The sequence below is a fragment of the Anas acuta genome, chromosome 1 (assembly GCF_963932015.1).
Source record: "Anas acuta chromosome 1, bAnaAcu1.1, whole genome shotgun sequence".
Taxonomy (NCBI): Eukaryota; Metazoa; Chordata; class Aves; order Anseriformes; family Anatidae; genus Anas; species Anas acuta.
Genome location: NC_088979.1, coordinates 98,814,122 through 98,841,711, shown reverse-complemented (window position 1 = coordinate 98,841,711; position 27,590 = coordinate 98,814,122). Strand labels below are relative to the sequence as shown.

The window sequence follows — 27,590 nt, the reverse complement described above, 5'->3', positions numbered from 1 at the left end:
GGGCAAACTGCATTTTGGGATGCATTAAACACAGCATAGCTATCTGGCAAAAAGGGGTGATTCTCCCACCATATTCAATACTAGTGCAACCTCACCTTGAATATTGCGTGTGGTTCTGGGCTCCACATTATAGGAAGGATGTTAAAATCCTTGAAAGCACCCAGAAGAGGGCAACAGAACTGGTAAAATGGCTGAAAGGCGTGTCCTGTGAGGAGAGGCTGAGCGTTGTCCAGTTGTGAGAAAAGAAAGCTGAGAGGTGACCTCATTGCTCTCTGCAACTCCCTGAAGAGGGTTAGTGGAGAGGGAGGTGGCAGTCTCTGCTCGCTGGTCATCTATGACAGGACACATGGGAACAAAGCTGCTCCAGGAGAGGTTCAGACTGACCATTAGGAAACCTTTCTTTACCATACATGAGGAGGTTGGTCAAAAAATGAACTGTCTTCCTAGGGAGGTGGTTGATGCCCCATGCCTGTCAGCGTTCAACAGGCATTTGGACAATGCCCTCAATAACATGCTTTAACTTTTTGTTAGTCCTGAAGTGGTCAAGCAGTTGGACCTGATGATTTTAGAAGGTTTCTTCCAACTGAAGACACTCCTCTTCTCTTCTCTTCTCTTCTCTCTCTTCTCTTCTCTTCTCTTCTCTTCTCTTCTCTTCTCTTCTCTTCTCTTCTCTTCTCTTCTCTTCTCTTCTCTTCTCTTCTCTTCTCTTCTCTTCTCTTCTCTTCTCTTCTCTTCTCTTCTCTTCTCTCTTCTCTTCTCTTCTCTTCTCTTCTCTTCTCTTCTCTTCTCTTCTCTTCTCTTCTCTTCTCTTCTCTTTCTCTTCTCTTCTTTCTCTTCTCTTCTCTTCTCTTCTCTTCTCTTCTCTTCTCTTCTCTTCTCATTCTCTTCCTCTTCTCTTCTCTTCTCTTCTCTTCTCTTCTCTTCTCTTCTCTTCTCTTCTCTTCTCTTCTCTTCTCTTCTCTTCTCTTCTCTTCTCTTCTCTTCTCTTCTCTTTTCGCTTCGCTCATCTTGGAGGACAGACATCTTCATGAGGAGTGCCCCGATCCCCACCCCCCCTTCTCTTTTCCCACTTTTTATTGCTGTGTGACATCACATGCTGTGGAATAACCCTTTGGTCAGTTTAGGTCAGCTGCCCCGGTGATGTCCCCTCCCCACTTTTTCACCCTCAGTCTACTGGCTTTGGGGGGTTTGTAGGGAGTCTGAATGCTGTGCCAGCATTGTTCAGCGATAGACAAAACAATGGTGATATCAATGCTGTTATAGCTACAGGTGCAGTGTACAGCACTACAGAGGGCTGCTGTAGGGAAAATTAACTCCATCCCAGCCAGACCCAGTACAGCTCAAAGTGAAAAGTAAACCTACAAATACTAGTATATATATTATGTATACTGTTGTATACATAATATACTGTTATAGGTTGACTATACATATATTATGTATATGTATAGTCAACTATACTGTTGACTTCTCTGAAGATCTGAACTTACAATCAAGAGCTAGAGAATTTGGCTCTTCTCTGTCCCTAAGTGTGTCTATAACTGGAGTCAAGAATATTTGCATTGTCCAGGGTACCCTTCAGGGAGAAGGTCATCTTCACTGCTGGGAGCAGTGTAGTTGAAGAACTGCTGTTATCACAAGATAAAAGCTTTTAAAAAATGAAGTAAGGCTATCAGCTTCTTCGGGTGTTTTGTATTTTATTTGTCCTAACATTTTGGAAGAAGCAAGGCACAATTTTTCGCTTTGTTTTTGGGGGCTGCAATGTGGTGTGTATATGTTGTTTGCTATTTTTTCATGCTGCCCAGAACAATTTTTGTAGCTGTTATTTTTGCTACATTTAGCACAGCCAGTTCCCTTTCTTCATGGAAATGTCAGTAGTGCAGTTATCGTTTTCTTCCAGTGTGTCAGTGTGTCAGCTTCTATAAGTAACTGCTGTCCTCTGCTCTTCACAGAGGAGTGAGCTCTACTAGAAGAGCTAGTACAAGACAACAGTTGCTATCCTTCCCCATCTCTTCCATCTCTTAGTTACATTATGATTATTTTATGTTAATGTATATAACTTTATTAGCATTTTATTTTACCATGTAGCCTCTTAAATGTGTCAAAAGAGCAGCATCTCCTACTTTGGGAACTGAAGGTTAAAAGACACACTGTTTGCAAACGATACAGTGCCAGAGTGAGACTTGTGAAAATGAAAGCAGGAAAGAATCCGGCTACTGAAAGTAACTTTTTATTTCTATTTTTTTAATAGCAAAAACAAAACCTCTCCAGAAGATGGCCTTAAATGGACAAGACATAAGATAGCTGACCATTTATCTTCTGAAACACTATATTTCCATTGTGTTTTCTGAATTAACCATTAAGCAAGTTTTTATTCCTCTTACAAATGAGGCTGTTGGTTATATTATGTTTCTCCCACCTTTGGAAGGTCAGTGTGTTGTGTTTAGGTATTTCCTAGCTGGGGTGTACCAGGTAAGAGGTAGTTTGGAGGAAGGCTGTAGACCAGAGGAGGGAATGGAGACAAGGCATAGCTGAACTGTTCTGTGTAGCACATTCAGTTGTGAGTATTTTATCTGATTTTTTTTTCATTTGATGGTGTTCATCCAAAATATATATATATATATATTTCCTATGGAATCTAGTTTAAGAAAATACCTATAAACCTAACAACTTATATTCAGTATAAACTTATGTTTCATGCAGCTTGGTTACCTAGAATACTTCTGATGACTGTTACATATAGGACAGTTGTCCCAGCCTTCTAGTCTTTTTGCTTTGGATGAAACAGTGCTGTCCACCTTTCAATAGGAGGTCCAAACATAAAACAAAAAGATCAGAGTGTCAGTCAATTACTTGGGGACTATTTTATACCTCTGTTCACTTAGGTCTTTATTTCTTTTCTCAGAAAACAGTGGGTTCCCTTCCTGAGTAGTCTGTCATGAAGACTGAAATCTGTTCTTCTTTGGTTTGTATTTCTGTGAAGAACACAGTTTGAGGGATTGGTAGAGAAACTTCTTACCTAGGTATGAGTTTCTGCTCTTTGCTATGCATTTGGCTGTAGTTTGCAGTTATTTCCTTATATAATCATTTTTCTCTGAAATGTCCGAATGTATAAAAGCAAATGAAACAAAGTAACATGAATCCTTTTGGAACTTTGTTAGTTTGTGAAGGACTAAAGAAAATGTTTTTTTTTTTTTTTCCAATGGATAAATATATACACCCAGCTGTATCCAGTAAACAATATTGAAACACCAAGAGTTTGATTAATCAGAAGTTTGACGGATCCTGCTTTGTCCCCAAACAGAGACCCTTTCTGAAGTCAAGCTAGCAATATCTGTATGTGCTTACTTGCCTGCTGAACTTCTGTTCCAGAATAGAATATTCTGGAACTTCTGTTCCAGAATAGTAGAAATTATTAGCCATATGATTTTGTGGTGCAGCAAGAAAGAATTCTGGGTCTTCTTGGTCTTCTACCACAATGAACTGTGCAAAGTTCAAAGGAACTGAAAGTTTGAATGGCTCTGTAGCACAGAAACATCATATATTTTGAAGTGAAATAACTAGCAAAAGAACTTATCATTTTTTTATTTTATTTTATTTTATTTTATTTTATTTTATTTTATTTTATTTTATTTTATTTTATTTTATTTTATTTTATTTCACTGCAGGCATGGATTTACTGGGAAACTGTAATTTATTTATTTTTCCATGGCATTGTAGGGAATTAATATGCTGCCTACCACCATGGTTGAAAAATCTAATTAGCTGTCAAAAATAAAAATTTTCCTCAACTGTAATTATTTATGAAATTAAATGCAAACAAGCATCTACATGGATTGAAAACAAGCAACAAAGTCCCATTTAAGCCTTCAGGAAAGGGTGAATCCTGAAAGGTATACCTGTGCTGATCCAGCTCTCTCTGAAGACATGCAGTTAATTCCATGTGAAAGTTAAAATAAGTTTAAGATATATATGTTTCCCTAAGAGAATTCTCAGCAGTATGTTTCTGTCAAAAGGAAGAATGGAGTTAAAAAGTAGACAGAATTTTTTTTTGCTGTATTTCAGAAAATTCAGCTGATAAATCCTGCCTTGAGAACATGAGATGGGATTTTTCTCATTTGGTGTCTTCAAGAGAAAAGTTTGCTAAGCCTTTGGAGCTGCAAGCACCTAGCTCTTCACCTGTACTGTTTAGCAAAATAAAGGTCAAATAATGCACATCAACATAAAAAAAAAAATAAATGTTTCTTTGCCAAAAATACCCACATTTCTCATATAATTTGGTCAGAACTGAACAAAACTAGGTCAGGCTATGGTTGTTACCTTCAGATGAGCGCACAGCAAAGCTGAAGAATAGAAATTAGGTTTTAATGAAAAAGAGATAATTCCACAAGATTTCAGTCTTTACATGTTTGAATTGTACTATAGTGATAAATATTCTTTTATCTCAAAAAATATGCAGAGCATTTAGAAAAATAGAATCTGTAGTTCACAAAAATAATTGATGCTAGAAGTTGTCAGTGAAGAGGTGGCTGACCTGCTGTACACCTTGCTTTGCTTAGCAACAACCCTTAGCAACAACAGATTATTAGCACATATCATCAAATAGGAGAGAATCATGGATAACAAAATGCTAATAGTTTTTTGTATCAAATGGGAGGTGGAAATGAACCTTCAAGACTTTTTTTTTTTTTTGCTATTGTTTGGATAAAGTCACTATTTGCCTAGAGTTGTCTTTTTCATTAAATATTTAACTATTTTTAAATGTAAATTTTTGGTTTTGGCTTCTCATGTTCACACATTGTGTCAATAATTTATACTTAAATTCTCCTAAGATTCTATATTTGTTTCTTATGACCATGAAATTCCCTCCTATGGTCCTCTACAGTCATTACTTTGTATATAAAGTTAAGTCATACTGATTTTATTTGAGACCCTTGAATATCTGAATCTGAAAATTCAATTATATACTCCAATTTCTATTTGTTCTCACAAATTTAATGCCAGGCATCTTCTCCCTACGTGCAGGAGGTACAGAGGTTTTACCAGTCTTCATTAAAGAAAAAAAAAAAAAAAAAACTTGTCATCGTGAAAAAAAATATTTTTTTAATACTGTTAGAAGACATCATGAGATTCCCTTTTGCTCAAAGATTACAAAATAAGAACTGCAGGCAAAAAGCAGTCTGATAGGATTTTCCTGAGTAGGCTTGGGCTGTTGCTGTAGATCAGTGACCCTGAGTGGAAGCAGAGTTGTGTGACTTGACTCCATCAAGGGAAAATGCATCGGGGTTCATGGCAGACGAGAATGTATTTAGTACAGAGAGAGTGTATCAGCTAACCTTGAAATGGAAGCAGTCAAATCCAAGACTGGACACTCTGATCTCCTCTAGGGTCTAACAGAATTTCTCAAGTGCCACATTTAGCTTTTCTGGAGTACTGATGCTCTTTAACTGTTTTGTAAAAATGGAATCTGTCTGCTGTGCTACATGTGAGGTGCCTCAGTTTGCTTCATTTCTATAATAAAATACATTTTTTGAAACTCAATACAGTTTCTTTTTGTTTTGAAGAAAAATCCTCTACATTGTTTGAAAATATATATCAGGAAGGAATAATACTTATGCTTAATTCACAAGGCTTTTTTTTTTTTCTTCTATATAGTAATTAATGGACACACAAGTCATGCCAATATAGTCTGCAGTATTCTTTAGTAATGTAAAAATCTCTTGAATTTTTGGAGAAATTTTAGGTATTGAATGATCTACTGTGCTTCTCTAGTACATAACAAACAAACAAAATAAAACCCCACCTTTATTAGTTTCCATAACTATATTTTATTGCAGGAACAACAGTTGTGTTGTATTCAAATGTGATTAATACAGTTGAATACATATATAATATAACAAGTTATTTGCTGTACAGCAAGCAAGAGAAAAAAAATAAATAAGAATTTTGTCCCATGGCTTTAATACTCTAATACTCATTAAACAATGGTACAAGTAATAACAAACATGATCTTCTGGAGAACCCAGCCTGTCTGTTGCACAGCCACAAATTGCTCTGTTGCATCTAGCATGTGTTTTTTAAGTAGCTGTGTTGTGCTCCCACATGAAAAATACTGGTATATTTCAGTTTCCCTGGGCCTGACTGGGACATACATACCTTGGCAGCCCTTCAGTGTTCAGGTTGTGAATGTTGCTGCTTAACTGAAATGGAAGCTTTCTTCTGCAAGAACCAAGGACTAATTCTCAGCTCATTAACTTATACATGAAAATTAGACTGTCTAGTCTCGCTTTTTGGACACTGTGGCTTTCTATCACTAGTCAGAGATGCTTGATGGCCATGGTAAATGACTGCACAGACCTTGTAGAATAAAACTCTGAAATTATCATTTTGCTCTTTAGCTGGAACAAGATAATAGATGAAGTAAAAACAAAAAAAAAAAAAAAAAGAATTAAAAAAAGAAAGAGAGAGAGGGAGCGAAAGAAAGCTATATCTGTGTTTGAATGTTCCCATAATGTTTCTGTAACTCTGGTAATTTCATACGGGATTTTCTCAACATTCCAGTGAACTGGACCTCTCCATGAACACTTCTTCTTACCCTCCCTCTTGCACAATCACTGTCCTACTAGCTGTTGCACAAATCCTCTCTCCATCCAGCCTTTTCCCTTTGAACTGTTGAGTTTCCCCATTTCCATTATAGATATTCTTGATTTTCTTTAAAAATGAAATGCTACTCTTCAAACCTTTGAGAAGGGATTGGTGAGAAAAAGAAAAGCAAAAACTTGTTAGTATAAATCCATGCAATGATGTTATTATAAAAATATATCATCATAAAATTAAGGAACATACATGCCATATTGCATGTATAAGATAGTAGAATTAAGTTAGACATAGAACCTAAAGTGAAATTTGAGCTTTTGACACTATAATTTGACATTGATAATTTTAAAAGGACATTAGTTACATGCTAATGCACTACTCATCTTTCTTTTTTATACTTTTATGTTTCCTTTCAAAATGAAGAAAAATTGTGTATACTTACTTTTAGGGCTCAGGATCCTGGAAGGAAAGTATCCACACTCTATGCTTTATATCTTAATATCAAATCCTCCAAATTACCTTATTTTTTACCCTCCCATAACTCTCTTCATTAAAAATAAAGACACATAGTTTTGTTGTTGTTGTTGTTTTCAATTTTCTCTTTAACAGAGAAAATAAAGAAAACAGAAGAAAGATGCTAAATGCTAACAAGGCTCATGAGGACATTGTTTTTGTAATATATGTTCAAATTACTTTTTTTTTGTTTTGGTTACAACAATGTGCCTTTGCTACAAAGAAGGCTAATGGTGTCCTGGGCTGCATTAGGAGGAGTCTTGCCTCACAAACGAGGAAGAGTTTGTGAGGTCCCCTCTACTCAGCTTTAATGAGGCCATACCTGGCGTACTGTGTTTAGTTCTGGGCTTCCCAGTGCAAGAGAGACATGGAGCTAGTTGAGTCCAATGAAGAGCCACAAAGATGATAAAAGAATTGGAGCATATGAGGAAATGCAGAGAGCTGGGACTGCTCAGACCAGAGTAGAGAAGGCTCAGGGAGGATCTTATTAATGTATATAGATACTTGATGTGAGAGGGTGTGAGAAGAGAGAGAGACAGGTTATTTCAATTGGTTCCCAGTGGCAGAACAAGAGACAGTGAGCACAAACTGACACACAGAAGGTTCTGTTTGAACATCATAAACACCATTTCTTTACTGTATGTATAACTGAGCACTTGTACAGGTTGCCCAGAGAGGTGGCAAATCCCCATGCTTGAAAATATCCAAGAACCATCTGGACATGGTTCCGTGCAAGCAGCTGTAGATGGCCCTGCTTGAGCAGAGGATTATACCAGATGACCTCTGGAGGTCCATTCCTGCCTCAACCACTCTGATTCTGTGACTCCGTGAAACTATAAATCAGGATCAATTGGCAGTTACAGAGGCAAAACGAGTATTATCTGATATTGTTTGCAAGTTTTTTGATGCTTGCTTTACTTTATTGGGTTGTCAGATATAATCATTTTGAGTTTCCATCTGTGGCATCAATGCCACAAAAGTCTTTATAGTTGGTATAGTCTTGAATATTTTAAAATTCACTACTCCTCCAGAGAAACTAGGAAAAAAAAAAGTTTTCTAGAATATTATTCATTCTTCATGGAGTCAGTATTTTTCTAAGATAGGAAATGGTCTTAAAATTACTTGAAGTACCTCAACTGCTGTCATTTTATAATTAACAGTTTGCTATTTAATTAGCAGGTTTCAATGCATTTTATTAGTGAATTACTGATGAGTAAATATGAATAGCTTGTATTATTTTGTTGATAACATACACTTAGTGCATTGTTAATCTGATAAAATGTCTCTAGGGTACTGTGCTTATCTGTTCCAGCCCAAATGATTGCAGTTGTATTGCACAAAATGATCTTAGCTGGTTAAAGGCTCTGAGCACTGAGAATTGTACCTGGAAGCAGCATTGATAAATGTATAAGGAAGTAAAGGTCATGGTAGGTCAATGCCAAGGATTCTGCCCTGGGAGAACAGGCAAACACAGAGAAAAGTTGGACTTGCTTACCTTTCTTTCATATAACATCTACCACAAATATCTGGAACATAGAAGGATGACCTGGTACCTTATTAAATTTTTCTCAGCAACAGGATATCCTTATAACCTGGAAACTTTGAAAGACTGACCAGCTCTTGGGAAAAGCAGGCAGCCTGTTTCCTTCCTGAAATGACAGTTGGGTTACAGATCATGGGGCTTTCAACTCCAATAAAAACTCCAGTAAGAACAAAATCAAAACAAAACAAAACAAAAAACCACCACTGCTAAACTGTAGAAAATGTACGAAAATACAGGTCACCATGTGAGAACCGAACATTTCAATGCAGCTTCCTCCAGGAATTTCCATCAGGAAATGAGCATTTCATCTCATGAATGAGATTTCATCTTCCTCCAGTAAGAAAGGAATATTTCATACACCTTCTTAGGTTTAGAGATTCACTGATGATTCACTGATGTCTTTTGAACATTAGAAAAGCGTAAAATAGGCAAATTAAACAAACCACAGGCATGACTGATACTAGATATCTCTGGAGATATTCAAGGCCTGTCTGGACACCTACCTGGGCAGCCTGCTCTGAGAAACCTGCTTTGGCAGGGGGGTTGGACCCGATGATCTTTCTATGTCCCTTCCAACCCCTATAGTTCTGTGTGATTCTGTGTGATTCTGTAAATTGGGCTTAATAAAAAAATCCTTCGGTAAACTCAACTTTCATAACTGAGATACAAAGAAGTATTAGCTTAATTTTAGATGAATATATTCTACGAGAACATGACTGGTTACAGTGTTCAGCATTCATGATAAGGTAAAAGCACATCTTCATCAGGGATCTGAAGCACATCTAAGGTTAACAAAATGCTGACATACTTTTTGTTGCTAGTAACACTAAGGGCAAAGCCTCAACAGAGTTCAGCAAAGCCTTTAACTATATTTAACTTTAAACACCTTAGTTTTCCCTTTGCTTTCAAACCTTTTTCAGCTATATTGCAACAGACATCTTTAAGACATTTTAAGACCATCTCCTGCTCTATTCTGTGCTGGTGTGGCCTCACCTCGAGTACTGTGTGCAATCCTGGGCACCACAGTACAAAAAGGATGTAAAACTGTTGGATGTAAAACTCTACTTCTGGAGAGTGTCCAGAAGAGGGTAATGAAGATGGTGAAGGGCCTAGAGGGGAAGATGTATGAGGAGCGGTTGAGGTCGCTTGGCCTGTTCAGCCTGGAGAAGAGGAGGCTAAGGGAGGACCTTATCGCAGTCTACAGCTTCCTCAAAAGGGGAAGTGGTGGAGCAGGCACTGACCTATTCTCCTTAATCACCGGTGATAGAACCCTTGAGAATGGTGTCAAGCTGAGGCAGAGGAGGTTCAGGCTAGACATCAGGAAGAGGTTCTTCACTGAAAGCATGGTTGTACACTGGAACAGGCTCCCCAGGAAAGTAGTCACTGCACTGAGCCTGTCTGAATTTAAGTGTTTGGCCTGTGCACTTACTCACATGGTCTAAAATTTTGGGTAGACCTGTGTGGTGCCAGGAGCTGGACTTGATGATCCTTATGGGTCCCTTCCAACTAGGTATATTCTGTGATTCTGTGATTCTGTGACACTGGTATTCTCACAGCACCTTATTAAGTTTGTTTTAAAAATCTCTAAAATTAATCCATTTTCCTCCTAGCAAAGAAAAATTAGGATTATCATATCAGTTTATAGTGTGTCTGTGCTGATGTTAAGTGTAAAGTTTTTTTGATTGGTATTAAGCTTATGCTATGCTCATTTTGCTTTTTTTTTTTTTTTTTTTTTTTTTTTTTTTTGGTAAGGATAGCAAATTGATAAGCTTGTAATGAAAATACTTTCAACATCTTCCTTAAAGCTCAAGTAGCAATTGAGTTACATGAAGAGTCATATATTCATTTTGATAAGCAGCTTCCCTAGGTATTTTTTATATTGGTAGTCTCCAGCTGAGATAGGAAATCTCCAGTCATCCATATAGTGTACTAGATCCAGTAGTCCAAGGTGCTTAGATTTATTACAACTTATTCTTTACAGTACACTCTCTCAAACTCTGATATACTGGTTTTATCCTCAATGCATAAGAACATCCCATAAATACCCTATTGCTGCACAGTTCTCCCAAAGAAAACATATTTGGGAATCACTGCTTTCTAAATCTCCAGAGACAGTGTTTATGTACAGAGTGATAGTGATGAAAATCCAGTGAGAAGGAAGGTTTTATGGTGCACAAAACTTCTGAGGACAGGATTCTGTCAGGTGGCCAAGGTGTGCTGCCTCTTCATAGCCTCCATGCCTAGACTCTTGCGCTTAGTTGGGAAGAGGCATAAATGTTTTCTTGGATTTGTCTGCCTTGTCAAATATTCACATAAAGTAGAACATACTTTTAAAATCAATTGGCTACTAACTTTCCTTAAAGCAGCTAGAAATATCTCATTCTGAGAATATTTTTTTAGTTCCTGTATCTTTATATATTGAATGCTGAGTCTTTCTTGGACATCTGATTTTGTAACCTTAGCTTTTATGTAATACTGAGGTTAATTTAAACAATTCCTTTGGTAGTTTCTGTTGTCAGACTAGATATTCAACCCTCACTTATTAAATGATAGACTTGCTTCTCCTACATAAACTCCTTGGTTTTGTCCAGCATTTATGTTGCAACAGAGAGGCTGTTATCATGTCACAATATGGTATCCCACTGGCATTATCTCCTTACAAGAGTAAATATCTGTATAAATAGTTGTGGAGAAAAAAATATTTTGGGAGTATATGCATATTACCTCTGAGCACTGTGCTTAAGCTACCATACTGACATTTTTCACTTCTGCTCTTGCTGAATTTGAACTGCAGTTGCAAAAATTAATGGCTGCTTTTTTATTTTGTCCTTCAGTTTCAGCATCCTTTTTGCACAATGAGTTTCTGAGACATTCTATGGTTGTCAAAACATGTGCAAAATACTGAAATAGTAGTAAATATAAATTAACCATCTAGATAAATATAGGCCTTACTGGAGAACAATAAAAAGATGCAGACAATAGAAGGCAGGACTATTGAAACAACGTTTTCCATCATATCCCTTCAGTTCCAAAAATATCACTAAAAGGTACAATTGTTCTTGTCAATCACACCTTTGTCTCAATTTGACTAAAACCTTCCACCTACATTAGAAATCCATTAGCCATGCTGTTTTTATGACAGGTTCATTACTCCACGAGGCGGGATTTTTTTCCCCCTATTTATCAAATCATTCTTTAGACTCCATTTTTGTGTCTATTTTACATGGCAGCCTGAGACCACAGAGCTGCCTGTGTGCAATGATTTAGGGGAACTCAAACAGGACCAAACAAAATAGATGGTCACTGTGAATAATTCATGACATTTCTTCAATTTCTTCAGCATATATCCAAGAGGCAAGGCTACTGATGGTAGGAAATGTTTTTGATTATGAGGGCATTATGAAGATTTGAGATTGAAGTTAACAAAAAGAAATAAACTCAGACCCTGACAGATGAGTTGAAATGATTAAGTTATCAAAAAATAATTATGTTCCTGAATACAGGGTGAGATATTGTCTCAAACTATTATTGAATGATGGAAGTTTGTACTAACTGGTGACTGTGGGCATCCAGTCTTGGGAATTTTAAACTGAAAAGATTTTCAGAGATAATATTTCACTTTTAGAAAATTAGGTTTTATGGGGATTTCAAGTCTAAAACCATAGGCAACTTTTGAAACAAATTTGCCCTGATTTTGTTTTCATTTTCTAATGAAAAGTGACTGAAAAAAAAAATGTCTTTTAAGTTATTTTAGAATACAAGCTCCATTTAAAAAATGTCCTTAAGTACTTTTGAAAACTATGACCTTTGTACATTTCACAAGAAACAAAGAAAAAAAAAGAATGGAATTGACAGAATGTTTGAAAGACTAGCAAACTACATGTATATACTCTGAGAGGGAAAACCATTTTTTATCTGTTATGTTTTCAGCTTTTTGTATACATACATGGCTGTAGTTCAAGAAGAAATAGTGCATAAATTATGACCTATTTTTGATAGATTTTGAATAATATTAAAGGAAGGTAAATTTACCTTTCCAAAATGTCTGTGTTCATTAAAAAGTTTAAAAGTGCTGATAGTGAACTCAGCGAAGAGAAATATTAGTATGTGTTTTCTGCACTGAACAGAAAACTCTTAGCAATACATGTACAGATATAAATCTCAAATTAATAATTTGCCATAAAATTTTCAGAGCTGTACTGAAGATTCAAAAGGTCTGTCAATGACCTTTGTGTGGGTTGTTAAATAAATAACCAGACATGTAGATCCCAGTGCGCAGTGCCTGTCTACACAATAGACACACAGACTAGTTCAGTGGAAGGGCTTATGCTAGCTTACAACTGGTGCTGTGCAGTTACAGTGCTTATGGTCTCCAGCTGTCCTGTCTAGAGTATTCCACAGAATTGTGACATATGGGTTTACCAGATTGGCCAAGCTAACTCAGTAATTTCTGTGATCCTTTAAGGATGTGTCCCAGAAGTTTACTTGGCATTTGTCAGCTAATGCCTGACAATTAAACTACAATGTTTCCCATCAAAAAATATTGATCCTCGATAATGAATCTTGCTAGATTGTTTATTTGGGGGATTGAAACAAGAGAAACACAGTCTATCCATCAAACATAAAACATTAACAAAATAAAAATTCATTGCAACACTGGATTGAATTTGAAAAGTAATTCTTAATTAAAAAGTATCACTTGCAATGAACTCTCAATGTTGCATTTGCAATTTTCTAGCTTATAGTTTCTGAACAGTTAGAACATTGTTTCAAAATGATGTCATGGCTTAAATTAACCTATACTTTAAATAATCTGGGTGGTGGTAGTATTTTTGTTTAAAGAATTAGATTAGATAATTACAAATGAATAAACTATTTTGCTCTGCTAGGCAAATAAAGATTTCACTTCTACTGAAATTAAATGGAGCACTACAAATTCAGCTGTAACAAAATATTCATTTTTGTTGATTTCACAGCATCTCTGAAAATGTCATCTGAGCTAATATTTTCGTCTTCTCCTTTTCATACCAGTCACTGTACCTCCTGAAAACTACAGAAAGGAAAAGACTTGAAATTTGAAAAAATATTTAAAACTGAGTTTACAAGTCTTCTGAATGTGTTTTCAAAGATGATGAAAAAAAAATAAAAAAAAAAGTATATATATTTAATTAATTATTTTATTTATCTATTGAAGACCAGCAGTTAAATGGCAATAGAGAAGCTCTGGAAAGAACAGATTCTTTTCCATAGAAAGGTAGACTTCTAGATGTTGACTGGGAGAGCACTAATGCTCAAGTGGCTTTCCTTCAATATGGATGAAATATTTACCTAGTGAAGTAATGTGAGGAATAAATAATTTTATCAAAAGGAATGGAATAGAATGGAACGGAACGGAACATAATAGTTCTGCTGGAAGGGACCTACTATGGTGTTTTCATAGCAATGCGTGGCTAAGGTGCTAAGGTCTACCACACCACTCTCTCACTCCCCCTCTTCAGCAGAACAGGGGTGGAAAATATGAAGGGAAAAAAAAAAAAAAAAAAAAAAAACAGAAATTGCTCACTAATTACCATTATGGGCAAAATAGTCACAGCAATGAATGACAATTCATAACTGACTAGAGCAGAAACTAAAGGCAAACTAAAGACACCTTCTGTCTTCTGGCTCCTTTCTCTGAGTGGCACAAAGCAACAGGGAATTAGAGTTATGGTTAGTCTATACAGTTTTGAAATCTGCTGCTCCTCCATCATCACCCTTATTCCAATGTGGGGTCTGTCCCACAGCATGCAGTCCTTCCTGAAATTATCCATTGTGGGATTCCCACAGACTGTAGTTCTTCAAGAACTGCTCAAACAATGGTCCATACCACGGGGTCCATCTGTAAAGAGCAAACTACTCCAGCATGGATTCCGCACAGGCAGCAGCTCCCAACATACCACCCACTCCTGCCTGGGCTCCTCTTTCAGGTCCATCTGCTCTACCATGGGCTCCTCCACAGGCAGCAGCATGGAGATCTGCTCCACTGTAGTACCCCACAGGCTGCAGGGGGATTGTCTGCTCCAACATGGGCCTCTCCACAGGCCCCAGGGGAACTTCTGCTCTGGCACCTGAAACACCTCCTGTCTTTCTCCTGCACCGACTTTGGTGTCTGTGGGATTATTTCTCTGTAGATTTTATCACTTGTCACTCCCAGCTGCAGTCACTTTTTAAAATATGCTATCACAGAGGTGCAACCAGAATCTTTCATTGGCTCACCTTTGGCCAGTAGCAGGAACCTTTTGAAAGAAGCTGGGACTGGCTCTTATCTAACATGGGCTTCTGGATTCTTCTCACTGAGGCCACACCTGCAACCCTTTCTCTACCAAAACCTTGCCATGAAAGCCCAATGCAAAAGTATCATCAGGTCCAACTGCTTGACCACTTCAGGACTAACAAAAAGTTAAAGCATGTTATTGAGGGCATTGTCCAAATGCCTGTTGAACGCTGACAGGCATGGGGCATCAACCACCTCCCTAGGAAGACAGTTCCATTTTTTGACCAACCTCCTCATGTATGGTAAAGAAAGGTTTCCTAATGGTCAGTCTGAACCTCTCCTGGAGCAGCTTTGTTCCCATGTGTCCTGTCATAGATGACCAGCGAGCAGAGACTGCCACCTCCCTCTCCACTAACCCTCTTCAGGGAGTTGCAGAGAGCAATGAGGTCACCTCTCAGCTTTCTTTTCTCACAACTGGACAACGCTCAGCCTCTCCTCACAGGACACGCCTTTCAGCCATTTTACCAGTTCTGTTGCCCTCTTCTGGGTGCTTTCAAGGATTTTAACATCCTTCCTATAATGTGGAGCCCAGAACCACACGCAATATTCAAGGTGAGGTTGCACTAGTATTGAATATGGTGGGAGAATCACCCCTTTTTGCCAGATAGCTATGCTGTGTTTAATGCATCCCAAAATGCAGTTTGCCCTCCTGGTTACCAGGGCACACTGCTGGCTCATGTTGAGCCTGCTGTCTACCAGCACCCCCAGATCCCTTTCTGGAGAGCTGTTCTCCAGACACTTGTCTCCCTGTCTGTGCAGGTGGCTGGTGCTACTCCATCCCAGGTGCAGAACCTGGCATTTTCCTTTGTGGAACTTCATGACATCAGTAATCGCCCAGTGCTCCAATCTATGCAGAACTCTTTGCAAGATCTCTCACCCCTCCAGGGAGTCAACAGCACCTCCCAGTTCAGGATCATCAGCAAACTTGCCGAGGATGCACTCCATTCCTGCATCCAGATCATTGATAAAAACATTGAACAGGACTGGACACAGAATTGAGCCCTGGGGAACACCGCTGGTGACCGGCTGCCCATCAGATATAGCCCCGTTCACTACAACCTTTTGAGCTCTACTGTTGAGCCAGTTCATCAACCAGCATAACGTGAACCTGTTTATCTCCCAGTTGGAACATTTATCTAGAAGGATGCTGTGAGGGATGGTCCATGGTCTTCCCTTTATCCACCAAGTGACCTTATTGTAGAAGGAGATCAAATTACTAAGACAGGACTTACCCTTGATGAACCCATGTTGACTATGCCTGATCGTAGCTTTGTTCTTTAACTGCCTTTCAACAGCACCCAGGACAATCTTTGGACTAATAAAAATGAATAAACAAATAAAATTGCATGCCTAAAGTAAAATTCTTCCATATTCAATACTAGCAATGTATTTTCTTTCCTTTTTTAGGGGTAAAGTGTCTTAAAGAGTTTTAAAAGAATTTAGTTTAAAAATTACCAGCTGAATTTACATGCTACATTCCCACCTCCAAGTAGGCATTTTAGTCTGAATCTTGATGAAAATTAATTAATTTTAAATTTATAATACCATCAACGTAACACTTTTCAAACACTTATATATGGCCTGTGAAAAGCTAGGATTCTGGACAACTCTTGCCTCATATAACAGTTTCACTGGCAAACCTGCCAGGCATCAGGGTTTGAATTTATTTTTCAAGGTTCTAATCTTTAAATTATCATTTGGATTTCTTCTTGAAATACATTTAATACTAAATCTTTTTAATTAAATATTTTTGTATTACTCCTTTCATATTTCATGAAGAAAAAAAAATAAATAATGACTGCATATTTAGTTCCAGTTGGGATTAAAATTCTCTACAAACTTGACCTTGTCATAAAACCAGTTTTCTGTACCTTGGATATATGTCTTGGCATAAGCATTAACCCAAACACATCAAGACAGATTTAAACTCCCAAAACATACGTGAAATTATTCCTAAAAATAGGTTCTATATACTTTATAAACTAAGATATAATTTAAATCATATTCCTCATACATGCATTCCTATTCAGTTCTTTCAACAAGGAACAACTAGAAATAAATTCCTGTCAAGGCAATCAGACCTAATTCTAAACAGCACATCACTTTGTCCTCTCAAACTATTTAAATTTTAGTCCCTTGCATTTTTCTCATTATATCATAAAGAATTAATATGCAATGAATTCTGCTTGAGAATATCTCTTTACAATTCAAAGTATATTGCCTAAATTGTAGTCTATTATCATATTTGTCCTTTCAAATACATTAACATTTACTGTGTTGCATGGATAGTTTTCTCTATTTTGTATTATATGGTACTTCCAAACCACACAAAATTGTGATGGTGGTATTGTAATATATGGGCAGAACCAAGTGTTTAATGTTTATCTGTACCACTGCAGTTGGAAAAAAATATATTCTACTGCAATCCATAATATGAGTCTCACAAATGTAATATTTCCCCTTAAACTACTCATTTGATAGGCACAAGTAAAGCAACCTAGTTTCCTTCATTTTCCTACATTAATTAAGAGAGAGATTAGACACAAAAGGAAACTAACAACAAAAAGTAAAAACGTTTATTTCTAAGCCCTGAGTTTAATAAGTCAATATCTAAATTACAGAAGATGTGTATAATGGCCTATTGGTATAGCCCGTGACATAAACAGAGAGGAACATTTGAGAAGTTACTTATATTGTGCTAAAAACTGCAATAATGTATTTCATTTTTTGTAATATCAATTATAAACGGACTTCAAAGTAACACACTTAAAGTTCTCTTTAATTTAGGATATATGCAGACTCTCACAAAAGTGTTTTTTTACAATATGTCAGAAAGCGAAAATAGACAAATCAATACCACCATCACCATTTTGTGGGAAAAAAGAAAAAAAAAAAAAAGTATCAAACAGTGCTTATAAGTATATCGAGGTTTAGCCCAGCTGGCAGCTAAACACCACACACACACAGCCGTTCACACACCCTCCCCCCTCCCTCTCTGGGACGGGGGAGAGAAATGGAAAGTGAAGCCCGTGAGTTGAGATAAAGACAGTTTAATAAGACAGAAAAATAATAATAACAATAATAATAATAGTACAATGATGGTAATAGTACTACTAATAATAATGTGTACAAACAAGTGATGCACAATGCAATTGCTCACCACCCACTGACCGATGCCCAGCCTAACCCCGAGCAGTCCGGCCCCCTCCCCCGGCTAGCCACCCCTATATAGTGTTTAGCATGACGTCAGATGGTATGGAATACCCCTTTGGCTAGTTTGGGTCACCTGTTCTGGGTCTGTCCCCTCCCAGCTCTTGCTGCACCCTCAGCCTGCCCGTTGGCAGGACAGAGTGAGAAGCTGAAACGTCCTTGTCTTGGTGTAAGCACTGCTCTGCAACAATTAAAACATCGGGGTGTTATCACCACTCTTCTCATCCTAAGCCAAAACACAGCATTCTACCAGAAAATTAATTCTGTTCTAAATGAAACCGGGACAAAGTATTTAGCAATGTACATTAAACTGTAAGTCCTATTATCAGTTTCATGTGGGCAGACATTCTGAATGCATGAAGCCAATTTTTTTATGATTTACAGATGACATAATTAGGCCTCTTTGTATAATAGGTTAACTGGAATAAGAATACTTATACAGATAAAAATACTCGATGAAAGCAGTTTTAGTTCATATATGGTAATGACAACATGTTCCATAGTTTGTGGTATGCTGTGGTGTCTGAACTAAAACCCATCAGAGTCAATTAGACTGCTTAAGGTATTCAAAGTTAAAGATATTTTGAAGTGCTTGGTTGAAATTATGAGCTGAAAGAAAAAAATTATATATACCTTTTGAGGTAACAACATCTTACAGAAAATTGTTCAGATTCAAATTCTAAGAAACTGCTCATTTTAGTAAGGAAATATGTTCTGTAATAACAGAAATTATCATTCTCACTGAGAATGTGGTTACACTCAATTATTGAGAAAATGATATAATCACTTAGATTGGAAAAAACCTCTAAGATCATCTAGTCCAACAGAAGACAGAATTTGAAAACCTGTGTTTATGTATGCACATATTTATGTCTACAGAGTGTGATGAGTACAAGCATCCTGTGGTGGGTTAAACTTGGCTGACAGTCATACTCTCACCCAGATGCCCCCTCCCTCCTGCCACCCTGCCTCCTCAGCAGGGTGGAGGACGTAGAGGGGAGAAAACCAGGAAAGAGGGAATGAAGAAGTTTGCAGGTCAAGATAAAAACATGCAAATTACTTGTCAATTACCATCACAGACAAAACAGACTCAACTTGGGGAAAATTAACTTAATTTATTGCAAATTATTAATATTCAGGAATTGAGAGTATATATACATACATACATATATATATATATGTATGTAAACTTAAAACACTTTTCCTACCACTTTCACAGGCTTCTTTACTCCAGACTCCACTACTCCTTCCTGGCATAGCACAGTGTGGATGGCATGTGGGAGAGGGTTATGATCAGTTAGTAGTGGTTTCTCTGCTGCTCCTTCCTCCTCACACTTTTCCACTGCTCCAGCATGGGCTCCCCACAGGATGCAGCCCCTTCAGGGCTTATCAGCTTGCCCTGGCATGGGTCCTCCATCCACTCTGGTGCTGTGGCTCAACTCTTGCTGCTCTGATTGTGGTGTTCCTCTGTTGCTTCTCTCTCTTTTTGTCCCTTCTCCTCCTCTTTCTGTCCATCACTTTCCATCCCCTCCTCCTCAGGTTGTCCCCAAGGTGCCACCATCTTGGCTGCGGGGCTCGGCCATGCCCTGAAGTTGGAGCCAGCTAGGGCTGGCTGAGGCTGACACAGGGCAGCTCTGGCATTGCTTCACTGAGGCATCCCCCAGCAGAACCTGTGCATACCAGCACACAAGTATGGAAATAGTATATGTGCATCTATCCACTCTCTTTTGACATACATTTGTATATAGATATCATCTGTTTTTCATATATGCAAGGAAAATAGAGAAGGGAAAAGAATCAGCATAAAATGCATTCACCAGGAGACATTTCATTCTACAGAAATGCATACACAGAGTAATTTACAACTTGGAAACATAATCATGAAAAAGACAGATGTATATTCATTGAATTCATTCCATTTCATAGCCTGATCAGTGACATATGTGAGTTAAACTGACAAGATTTTACGTTTTTATATTCTGACTGTATCCTACATATTTGTATACAGCAACAGTTTAGATGCCATGGCAGGAAGGTTCCAGTTCATTTTTAAACAGACACTTCTAGTAAAGGTTTATTTTGTATATAAACAAGGTGTGAAATTAAGAGTTTTGTTGAAAGAGATTACTTCAGATGATTACCCTTATGAATTTTCTTTTTCACAGAACATATTTCATTCCACTCAAAGTCAGAACAAAGCGAAAATGTCCTACCAAAATGTCTCACTGGTATTTTGCACTTTATGAACTGTCAGTATGATATAATGTAAAATCAGAAACACATATATAACTATATCACAATCCAGTGGAATGGAAAATCTGCAGAGAAAGCACTAGAAAGAAATTAGGGAGAATGACATAAAATATAAAATTGAATGAAGGATGTTACTGGTAATTTGTGCTGTTGACCAAAGCCTATTTCTGTTCCAACTAACTTGCTCGCCCTAAAATAAAAAGAAAGCTTGTTAAAGATAATAATTTCTGACCCCTACAGCCCAATGCTGGACAGAAAGGACTGGTGATAAACAGGCTGTTTAAGGTCTCCTGGAAGTAAAAGATCTAACATTGCTCTGACAGCACAGAACTAGAAAGCTGCCCCTCTCACTACATGATGACTTCTTGTGGCCCAAGGACTTACCACCTGGTGAAAAGACATAAAAGCCAGCTGCTGGAGTACAATTTCTCTCCTCATGCTTTTATAGGGGCTGGGCTTGGGACAGCTAAATGTGTTGGCAAAGTGTTGCTATTCCTTTTCTAGAGGATGGCTCTAGCTCATATACTTCATATGCTGCTTTAAACTCTGCCAAGCTCCAAGGTCACCGTAACACTGGCCCTATAATCTGTGAGTCATAACTCACTCCTCCACAGTCCTGCTCTGTTGCACCCAACAGATACCAGGTGAAGTAAAAAATCTGTCCTCGTTTTTAGGAAGCATAATCTTCATGTCATTAAGTAGAAAGATCTCCTGAAATATGATAACATTTTCATTCTTATGACAAAGTTAAACATACTCCCTTACAATCCCCTGAAATAAGAGTTTATATAGCTTCCTTTCCGACAAAAAGATCTTTTCCTTTCTCCTTTCCATCTGTACAGCCTCAAATGACCTTTAATAACTCAGTAGACAGATAAAAATAATATTAATTCTTTTTGTTAGTAGTAAGATTTATTATTCTAGACTATAAGACAAAATATGTGCTCATTTGTCTTCAGCCATCATTCTCTTCTAACCATACATTTCCCTATGGGAAAGAACACAAAGCCAGACGGAAAGACCGAATATGTTTACAAGATAAGAGAATGTGAATGACATTTAGCCAGGTCACGATCATTTATGCTGATGTAAACTTGGATTAATTCCATGATAATGTTCTTCATAGGGGTGCCACCAGTGTGGAACTCTAGCTGAGCAAAAACTACCAAAGGAGGGCAGGGAGGTACTGTGGCAGGACACATCTGGAGACTTTAGGTTAATAATGGGGTGGGGAGGGAGGGAGAGAATGGACATTTAAACAAATTGTTTTCAGGATATTTCTATGCTTCCTTTTGTTCCTGAGAAATAAATATCAATCTGTTATTAAATAACGAAGATATCACTTTCTGTGGGAATTTGGATCTGACTCATTGCAAGGGCTAAAATAGATATTTTAGTTTGTGAATGATCCTAGCTAAATTTGCCAACCAAAAGTAGATAGAAAATTTCAGATAAAATTTACAAAGAATCTCTAAACTTGTCATCATATTTGTCTGAGCTGAACTATTAAATTTATATTTTATAATGTAATTATAGTGTAAATATAATGTAATTATATATAAACAAATGTTAAATTAACTTATATCTTGAAGAAAACACCTTGTTTTTCACATCAAAACCTGATCATCAACCTGGCATCTGAGTTTCAACAGGCTTATATGATTAGATAGCAGTTGTAAGAGTAGAAGATTATTTTATTTTATTTTATTTTATTTTATTTTATTTTATTTTATTTTATTTTATTTTATTTTATTTTATTTTATTTGTCTGTGTAGAGCTACATGCAGAACAGAAATAATTTTTGAGAATTTCAATAAAAATTGAAATATAACAACTCTAGCTGATATTTCCTTTCAGTGCATTTCTTCCTGCCATATCACTCAAATTAAATATTTTTTTCTTCATACGTGTACAAATATGTGCATATATGTATATACAATATGTTTATAATGGAAGCAAAAAGGCAAATAAAAGAACTCTATCAAGATTTGTGCTGTCTGATTGTGTAGGGATGGGATAAGGAAAACCAGGACTCTTGAGCTTGGCAAGAGATGCAAGAAGAGATTCTATAGCTACTTTGACCTGAAAATAAAGGCCAAGGAGAGTGTACCCCCTCTGATGGATGAGAGGGGAGAACTGGTAACAACAGACATGGAGAAGGCTCAACAACTTTTTGCCTCAGTCTTCACTGATAGTCAGGCTTCCCACATCTTTTCTTTTCCTGAAACTGTGGATGAGGGTGGGGATACCAAAGTCCCACCCATTGTAAGTGAAGAGCAGGTTTGAGACCACCTGATGAAACAGAACAGTTACATATTTGGGACCTGATGATATGCACCCCAAGGTCCTGAGGAAGCTGGGTAATGTAGTTGCCAAGCCTCTCCATCACATTTGAAAAGTCATGGCAGTCAAGTGAAGTCCCTGGTGACCAGAAAAAGGGAAACATCACTCCCATTTTCAAAAAGGGTAGAAAGGAGAGCCTGGGGAACTACAGAACGGTGAGCTTCCCCTCTGTGCTTGGAAAGATCATGGAAAAGCTCGTTCTGGAATCAATGTCAAGGCACGTGCAAGACAAAAAGGTGATCTGAGACAGTCAGCATGGCTTCACGAAGTGCAAATCGTCCTAAACAATCTGGTGATAGGACAAGGGGGAATAGTTTTTAACCAGAAGAGAGGAGATTTAGATTAGAGGTAAGGAGGAAATGTTTCACTCAGGGGGTGGTGAGGCATTGGAACGCATTGCCCAGAGAAGTTGTGAACACCCCATCCCTGGAGATGTTCAAGGCCATATTGGATGGGGCCTTGGCCAACCTGATCTAGTGGTTGGCATCTGTGGTGGGGGGGAGAAACTAGATGATCTGCAAGTTCCCTTCCAGCCCATACCATTCTATGATTCTATGATTTCAAACACCATTTAATTTGAAATTTGTAATAGTTTGCTATGTCATCTGCTATCTACTTTCACAGCATGTAAATGAATCTGTAACTGAAACTCAGATGTGTGATCTGAATAATTCCTAAGTAAACTAAAACATTCTGAAAAATAACACATTATTGCAGTATAATGAAAGATACTAACCCATGCTGCCAATAACAAAGCCACCCAAAGCAGCACACCTACTCATTAAGTTGTATTATCAATATGGTGCACAAATAAGGAAAATATAAAAGCATAGGTTTTAGTTGTATTTCTAGACTCAGGGCTAAGTCTTTTTCAAAGATTTTGTGGTATAAAGCAAACAAATATTTGTTATATTTCCAAATGTTGAAGTTGTGTGGGTTCCTTTCCAAATATAAATAGATAGATAGATAGATAGATAGATAGATAGATAGATAGATAGATGGATGAATTGACATTCTAGAAGTTCCTTGCAGTGCACAGCTTTAATCCACTAGCTAACCTAAACAGAGCTTTCCCTGGAGTAACCCATTGTCTGGATCAAAGAAAAGAAATTGCAAATGCTTCATGTGGTCTCTAGGTCACAGTCATACCTTGAAACTCTTTGAACCTTTTCTCTCTAACAGGGGAAAGCAGCAATGCTTCTTGGAGTTCTGGAGACAGCAATGCTTTTCTTTAAAGTCTGTATCTGGGTCACAAGACTTTTTGACTCCATTAAGAACCAACATGCAAGTAGGAAAACCACAGTAAATATTAGCTGACCATTTGAGTTTTACAAGCAAAAGGACCTTTTATACCTTTTATCATTTCTTTTCTTTTAGATTTCTTTCTTCAGCTTTAAAAATGCTGAAAACTAAATATGTTCTCCAGTATATAACAATCAGTACGGAAGCAACTGTATTGCAATGTAGAAGGTGAACAGCATGCACACATAAATATATGTACTTATAATGCATATTCTAGAACAAAAATTAGAATGAATCATGCAGAGAAGTCTACTGAAATGGTTAAAATGTATATTAAGTAACATTCTTAAATGTGTTCTACTTTCAGGAGTCCCTGTTGCATTTCAGGTACCTTCTCACTTTGTCAGTCAGCTGTCATGAACTGCTGATCTTTTAGCTAAGTACATCTCCTTAATTCCTTTTACCTGCATATGTTTCCTCTCTTGTCAGGACCTGGCATTTTTATAACCTTTTAGTTATTTCATAATAAAGACATACCATTTTGACCTTATAGCATTTTTTCAATTTTATAGAGCTGTTTTTTACTACATTTTCAAATTAATATTAAGGGAACTTATCTCTGGTACAGTGAATTATTCACCTGTTGGCTGAATAAGAAATTCAGGCTTCTAACGTTTACAGAATATCCCACTACATCAGATTTCTCAGGGTCTAACCTGGTCTTGAACACCTTCTGGGGTGGGGGATTCACAACTTCCTTGGGCAATCTGTTCCAGTGCCTCACTACCTCTTGAGTGAAAAATTTACTCCTAACTACTAATCTAAATCTCCCCTCTATTTAGTTTAAAACCATTCCCCCTTGTCCTGTCATTATCTACCTGGGTAAAGAGTCCTTTTTCATCCTTTTTGTAAGACCCTTTTAAGTATTGAAAGGTTGCAATGAGGTCACCCTCCAGGAGCCTTCTCTTCTGTAGGCTGAACAGCCCCAGCTCTCTCAGCCTGTCTTTGTAGGAGAGGTGCTTTGTGGCAGTCCTCTGGACCTGCTCTAACAGCTCCACATCATTCTTGTGCTGGGGGCTCCAGAACTGGACGCAGTACTCCAAGTGGGGCCTCACAAGGGCAGAGCAGAGTGGGACAATCACCTCCCTTGCCATGCTGTCCATGCCTCTCTTTTGATGCAGCCCAGCATGCAGTTGGCCTTCTGGGCTGCAAGCACACACTACCAACTCCTGCCAAGCTTTTCAGCTATCAGAACATCCAAGTCCTTCTCTGCAGGGCTGCTCTCAATGAACTCCTCTCCCAGTCTGTGCTCATGTCTAGGATTGCCGTGGCCAAGGTGCAAGCACCCTGCACTTGTACTTGTTGAACCTCATTATGTTCAGGTGGACCCACTTTTCAAGCCTGTCCAGGTCCCTTCAGATGGAATACCTTCCTTCTATCGTATCAACTGCACCACTCAGCTTGGTGTCATCTGCAAATTTGCTGAGGGTTCAGTCGATCCCACTGTCTACATCACTGAGGAAGATATTTAACAGTACCCGTCTGAGGACAGACCCCAGAGGTACATCAATTGTCACCAGCCTCCACTTGGACATAGATCCATTGATCACCACTCTCTAAGTGCAACCTTCAAGCCAATTCCTTATCCACTGAACAATCCACAATTCAAATTCATATCTTGCCATTTTGGAGACCAGGATGTCATGTGGGACTGTGTCAAAGGCCTTGCAGAAGTCCAGGTAGATTACATCGGTCGGTCTTCCTTTGTCAACTGATGCAGTCTCTCCATCGCAGAGAGCCACCAGATTGGTCAGGCCATTCTGGTTGTCTAAGATCACCTTTTTGTCTTGCACGTGCCTTGACATTGATTCCAGAATGAATTTTTCCATGATCTTTCCAAGCACAGAGGGGAGGCTCACCGTTCTGTAGTTCCCCAGGCTCTCCTTTCTACCCTTTTTAAAAATGGGAGTGATGTTTCCCTTTTTCTGGTCACCAGGGACTTCACTTGACTGCCATGACTTTTTAAATGTGATGGAGAGGCTTGGCAACTACATCAGCCAATTCCTTCAAGACCCTGGGATGCATGTCATCAGGCCCCATAGACTTGTATGTGTTTAGATTAATCAGGTGATCTCAAACCTGCACTTACAGTGGGTGGGACTTTGGTATCCCCACCCTCATCCACAGTTTCAGGAAAAGAAAAGATGTGGGAAGCCTGACTATCAGTGAAGACTGAGATAAAGTTGTTGAGTACCTCAGCCTACTCCATGTCTGTTGTTACCAGTTCTCCCCTCTCATCCATCAGAGGGGGTACACTCTCCTTGGCCTTTCTTTTCTGAGCAATGTATCTACAGAATCCCTTCCTGTTATTCTTTGCATCCCTTGCCAAGCTCAGTTCCATCTGTGCCTTGGCTTTCCTTATCCCATCCCTGCACATCCAGACTGCATACCTGTACTCTTCTCAGGCCACGTGTCCCTGCTTTCACTGCCTGTGCATTTCCTTCTGCCTCAGTTTGACCAGCCCGTCCTTGTTCAGCCTTCCCGGTTGTCTGCCCTTCCTGCCCATTTTTTTTACTCAGGGGGATGGACAGTTCTTGTGCTCTAAGGAAAACATCCTTAAAGAGTCTCCAGCTCTGCTCAGCTCCTTTGTCCCCAAGGGGATCTCAGCTACCAGGTCTTTAAATAGTTTGAAGTTTGCTCTTTGGAAATTCACGGTCTTGACTTTGTTCTTTGCCAGGCCCATATTCCTCAAAATCATAAACTCAAACGAGGCATGGTGTATTGGGTCTGGCTGGAATGTTAACTTTCCCAGCAGCAGCCCATACAGTGCCGTACTCTGCACTTGTAGCTGGAACAGCAGTGTTATCACACCAGTGTTGTGTCTGCTGCTGAGCAGCAGTGGCACAGTATTAGGCCTTTCTCTAACCCTCTTAGGGGGTGGGCAAAAGGTGAGGAGAGAAACATCACTAGGGCAGCTGGCCTAAACCAATCAAAGGGATATTCCATACCATGTGATGTCACACTCAGCAATAAAAGGTGGAAACAGGAAGAAGAGGGGAGGGGTGGGCTCTCGTTTGGAAGACGTCGGTCCTCCTCTCGAACGCCGGCTGCGTGCGTTGAGGCCTTGCTTCAAGGACGTGGTCAATCATCGCTCATTTGTGGGAAGTAGAGAGTAATTTCTTTCCTCTGCACTTCCATATAGCCTTCATTTATTTTGTTTGTTTGTTTTCCTCCCTTCTTTTTATTTTCCTTTTTTTTCCCCTCCCTTTCCCCTTTCCCTTTTTATTTTCCCCTTAGTTAAATTGTTAGTTCATGGTAGTCTTTATTTAATTATTATAATTATTTCCCTTTAATTAAATTATCCTTATCTCAACCCGTGAGTTGTTCTTTGCTTTACTTCTCCCCCTCCTCATCTAAAGGAGGGGGAGTGAGAGAGCGGTTGTGGGGTTTAGCTGCCCAGTACGGTAAAACCACCACAGTCCTTTTTGGCGCCCAACGTGGGGCTCGAAGGGTTGAGATAACAATAGAATTGATTAAACGCATATAACTAACACGCTTGCTTGCTAGTAACCATGTACA

General features: G+C 38.3%; 1 long non-coding RNA gene across 1 annotated transcript in view; it reads right to left on the bottom strand.

Annotated features, from left to right (window-relative positions):
* LOC137850198 (uncharacterized) overlaps positions 1-18,285 on the bottom strand; it is a 53,730-nt gene extending 35,445 nt beyond the window's left edge. The window contains exons 1-2 of the long non-coding RNA XR_011092347.1: positions 18,124-18,285; positions 16,196-16,278 (exon numbers count right to left, since the gene is read on the bottom strand). This is a non-coding gene — a long non-coding RNA (uncharacterized lncRNA). The remainder of the gene's footprint in view (positions 1-16,195; positions 16,279-18,123) is intronic.
* Positions 18,286-27,590: the final 9,305 nt, after the last annotated feature.